Genomic DNA, 5,000 nt, shown 5'->3' with positions numbered 1-5,000 from the left:
AGGCTTGTATTTTTGAAACATGCATATATTTAACTGCAGCTATAGATCTGTCTCTAACTTTATTGCAGTCATATTTGTTCAGGATAACAAACACATAACATGTTGTGTGAATTTTTACAAATTTTCTATTGAAAATTGTAAAAAAAGAGAATAAGCACGATAATTTCTTGAAAATACCGTATAGTATTGGTATTCTATATCTATATAGATATGGATAAGATACTCGATTAGATAATATCTGTGTAACAGATCAAATTGATATTCTAGGGTTTACATATATTGAAAGTTGCTGTTATAATTAGAATGAACAAAGTTAAAAAAAAAAGCAATATTGATTGGTTATGTATCAATTTTTATTTTCTGATCTCATTAAGAAAAAAAAATTTCTATTCAAATATTCAAGAATAATTCATAAAAGAATAGTTAACGGTTGCGATTTGTCTCAAGATTGTTTTTCAATTTTTCAATAGAAAGAAAAGGGGGGAGTATTCTCAAAAACTTCATATCTATATTTTTATTGGCGGCATGGCCGAGTGGTAAGGCGGGGGACTGCAAATCCTTTTTCCCCAGTTCAAATCCGGGTGTCGCCTGATCGATAAGAAACTGTAAATGAAAGATTATATTACGTTTTTTTAGAAAACTTTTTTTCCAACAGAAGCAAGCGAGGGAAAAGGAGTCTTGAGAATTGCGTTTGATTCGAAATTATAAGCATCAGTAGCTTAAAAAATGTTGTAAATATTTTTGTCTCGAATTCAAGGAAAGATTCTAGTAGTGAAAAGGAATCCATAAATTTAGAAATGATAGTTCGTTCACTACACAACTATTGTAGTGTCTGTCTCCTGACTGGGTCTTTTATTAGATTGGATTAAGAATAAGTCGGATAGGAAAGTCCATTTTTAGGTAGAGAAAAGGCAGAAGAAAAACCTTCTATACAGACTAATTTAAAGTTTATGAGTGCTTCCACATTTTATCAATATTATTTATTTAGATCAATTCTATTTAATAGCTTTAATTTAGCTAATTCGCTTTCGTAATATTCAAAAAAAGTATTCTTTAGATTTTCATATTCTATATTCTAATAAAATTAAAAAGTTTTGATTCTAAAATCGAATAGAAAAGAAAAAAAGTTTTTTTAATTATTTTAGAGAACGAATTGGGAGACATTTAAGGGACTATTTCAAATAGAAAGAAGAGTATAAGTATGCAAATGAATCTGTCTTGATTCTTTTTTTATGAAATCCTTAAGGAAATGATAAAAGAGAAATCTTAATATTCCCACCTGGTAGTAACATTCATTGACTTATAACTTCCTATAATTTTTTTATGTTTAATGTTTTATGATTTTACTAAAAATAATCAAAAAAAACTTTTTAGATGTTCTAATAACTAATAAATAGAATGAATTCTTGTTTTTCGTGAATGATGTTAGCCCAGAATCCTTTTTTTGACTCTGTAATAGCAATTCCACTATTATAGTATAGTATTTTTAGCGAATAATACAAAAAAAAGAATAGAATAAAAAATTTGAAAAAATAATGAAATAGTTCCTTCATATTTATAGAGATAGGAGACAAAATTTACATGGATATAGTAAGTATTGCTTGGGCTGCTTTAATGGTAGTTTTTTCATTTTCCCTTTCCCTCGTAGTATGGGGAAGAAGTGGGCTATAGGGATACTAAAAATTGAGTTAAGGGATCCAAGTAACCTTGTTGATTTCTACCTGAATTTTTGAATTTCGAAACTATTGAATGAAAATATTTCATTTAAACTAATACTAATTAATTGAGTTCAAATAGAAAATCTATCTTGATTCTATTATATTTTAGTAGTGTAATGTATTCTATGTATCTTATAGGAATTGAAAATACTCTTTCAATCAAACAAATATTTTCATTATTCCCATATTCCTATTTTGAGAAAAACAAGGGAATCAAAAAGAAGAAGAAATGGATTCCTATTCCAATCAAATTTTTCTTAAAATTTCTATTTCGATGAACTGACGCTTAACCTGGTTATATAGATATATATATATATGGAAAATGGCGGACCGTGTAATAACCATTCCTGTTTTTTTACCCCCTTTTTTTCCTAAGATACCGGAATTGTTTGTAAAAAGAATCTGAAAAAAAAAATTGGACGCAATTCTCAGATAGTAGAAATCAAATTGATTTCTACTATCTGGATTACGCTGATTGTACGATCATTTTTTTAAATCATTCATAAAAATGAAGAAATCATATTTCAGTGAAATTAGTCACTTTTACTTACCGTTTTTACATAAATTATAAGTAAAAAAGCAGTAGGAACTAGAATAAACAGTGCAGTAGCAATAAATGCGAGAATATTTACTTCCATAATCTTTATTATGTTCTATTTCTCTTAAATTTCTAAAAAAAAAATTCGGGATTTAATCCCATAGAAATGTTCAATCTTTCAACAATGGTATAAATTGGATTTCAATGATATCAAATCGGATCAATATCATGAATCACAAAATCTGAGCTATCAAATCAACTCATGAAATAGTATAACATAGGAAGATCTTTTATCCATACTAAATAAAACAAAAAAACATTTATTCTTGATGAAAGTCCAAAATCCCTTTCCTTCCTTTTTCGGCGAAACAAATGAAAAAGCAGGGGGGGGCCCCAAATAAAATTTTGTTTATCAATTTGATTCCCTACAAATACACAAAAAAGGAATTTATTTTTTATTTTTTTGGATTTATATCCAACGGGATTGACGGGGCTCGAACCCGCAGCTTCCGCCTTGACAGGGCGGTGCTCTGACCAATTGAACTACAATCCCAGGGAAAGGGGTGTACTGTATAAATATTTTTACGGACCGTTTCTGTCAAACCTTTTCTTTTTCTATTTCGGATTCGAACCTTTTTGTTGTAAATGAAAAAAGCGCATTTTTTTATATATTGATATGTATATCGATATCCACTTTAGTGAGATCGACACAAATTACTCGTAATCCGTTTCTTATTCTTATTCTATTAACAAATCGATTGAAAATTGAATCAATGAAAAAAAAATATTTTTTTTTTCAATTTTTCCTTATATTTTCTACTTACAGATCTTGACATGAATACCGATTATTAACAAGATTTTGAATTTGTGGAAAGAAATATGGAATACAGAAAAAAAAGAAATAACCTTAGATATGTTTAATATTTTGATTCTTCCGTATCATAGCACATCAGTCATTTCCAGAGAACTATAAATGGGTTATAGAATTTCATAGTGGATCGGCAAATTCTTGGGCCGAGCTGGATTTGAACCAGCGTAGACATATTGCCAACGAATTTACAGTCCGTCCCCATTAACCGCTCGGGCATCGACCCAGCACAATAGGAAGAATACATTTCAGTTTTTATTGAAAATTTTTGATCAACTTCCTTTCGTAACACCCTACCCCCAGGGGAAGTCGAATCCCCGCTGCCTCCTTGAAAGAGAGATGTCCTGAACCACTAGACGATGGGGGCATACTTGCCCGACCGCCATTATACTACGTTCATAGTATGAACAGTTTTTTGCAATTGTCAATATAATGATATGATTCGATAAAAAAAAATATTTTTCGTTCTTTCATAATTCCATAGAAATTTTTTATTAATCATTTATATTTCTAAATTTTTTTATTCCAGTCATAATAAGAAAAAAAAAGAAGTAATGTTCCAATAAAGAGAAAATTCTTCACAGGAATGATTCGTTTGTTGCAAAGGACGAGAGGTTAAAACTTCATTTCTATCATTTATTACTAATACTAAGATTCGATAGGTAGATTTATATCTAATACTAAGAAAAAAAACTTTGGAAAATAGAATTTTTCAATAAAAAAATAAAAATTTGGTTTAGGGACAGAACATATTGAATCCATTTTATCAATGATTCGATTTTATCAATGTTTCGATGAAATATTTTATTTTGTGAGTACATTTATGTATCAATAAAAAGAATTTAGTGTTATGATTAGAATGACTTCAAGAATCCATTTTGAAATAATATATTTGATATGGATCAAATCCAATCTTAATCAATTCTTTTTTTTAACTATATTCTATTCACTAGGTAAATCCAATTTTTTGTTCTTTGATGAGTCATTATACAAATAATAGATATTGATGTACATGTATTCTAATCCCATTTATATCATTTAATTTATATAATTTATATAAATTTATAGAAATAATTTATATAAATTTATAGAATAAGTATACACAGTAACAAATATATGTACTAGTCATGCTAGTTCCTTATTTAGAAATTGAAAGAAAGAAAAAGGGCCCTTTTAACTCAGTGGTAGAGTAACGCCATGGTAAGGCGTAAGTCATCGGTTCAAATCCGATAAGGGGCTTTTTACTTTTTTTTTCAAAAGCAATAGTCTTTCTATTTGAAGGAAGAATAAAAAGATTCTTGATATTTTGAAAAAGTTTCTATTTGTAATAAAAAAGAAAAAGTGTAAAATTCAATAATGGAAAAATAAAAAAAAGTAAGTGGACCTAACCCGTTGAATTATATTTATATCTACTATTCTGATATTCAAATTTGATAAAGATTCAATTCGAACAATTTTTTTTCTTTTTAAGACTTTTTTCGTTTAGACTCCCTAAGAATCTCTGAATATTTCCAATGAAATCTTCTTGTTTCTGAACTAAGAAAAAAGGTTATGCCTTTTCTTTACTCAGAAGGGCCTTAATACGAATTTCAAGTTCCACCAAACAAGTTTTTTTAAAATTAAAATGAAACATATTTTTTTCCATAAATTTCTATTATTTCTATAAGATTAGATAGAATCTTATAGAAATAATAGAAAAATACATTAAATTATGTCTTCACATATCAAATAGTTTCTTTTCATATCGATGTGTACGATATTTTTCCAGCAATTCATATATATGAGACAAAAACTTTCATTTACAGTTTTTTCTTTTTATTATAGTATTTATAAAAAAAAATGAAATACTAAAGAAAAAACTGTAAATGAAATAGAA

The 5,000-nt window shown here is 27.8% G+C and overlaps 4 non-coding genes across 4 annotated transcripts; 2 read left to right on the top strand and 2 right to left on the bottom strand.

Annotated features, from left to right (window-relative positions):
• Positions 1-519: 519 nt before the first annotated feature.
• Positions 520-590, top strand: TRNAC-GCA (transfer RNA cysteine (anticodon GCA)). The gene has a single exon. It is a non-coding gene; the product is annotated as a tRNA-Cys (tRNA).
• A 2,145-nt stretch (positions 591-2,735) lies between these two features.
• Positions 2,736-2,809, bottom strand: TRNAD-GUC (transfer RNA aspartic acid (anticodon GUC)). Its single transcript has one exon. It is a non-coding gene; the product is annotated as a tRNA-Asp (tRNA).
• Positions 2,810-3,266: 457 nt separating this feature from the next.
• Positions 3,267-3,350, bottom strand: TRNAY-GUA (transfer RNA tyrosine (anticodon GUA)). Its single transcript has one exon. It is a non-coding gene; the product is annotated as a tRNA-Tyr (tRNA).
• A 941-nt stretch (positions 3,351-4,291) lies between these two features.
• TRNAT-GGU (transfer RNA threonine (anticodon GGU)) lies at positions 4,292-4,363 on the top strand. The gene has a single exon. It is a non-coding gene; the product is annotated as a tRNA-Thr (tRNA).
• The last annotated feature ends 637 nt before the right edge of the window (positions 4,364-5,000 follow it).

This window comes from Vigna unguiculata, unplaced genomic scaffold (assembly GCF_037176805.1).
Source record: "Vigna unguiculata cultivar grain cowpea cultivar isolate G323 ecotype 2 unplaced genomic scaffold, ASM3717680v1 ptg000312l, whole genome shotgun sequence".
In the NCBI taxonomy this organism is placed as follows: domain Eukaryota; kingdom Viridiplantae; phylum Streptophyta; class Magnoliopsida; order Fabales; family Fabaceae; genus Vigna; species Vigna unguiculata.
This window is presented reverse-complemented; position numbering and strand designations above follow the sequence as displayed.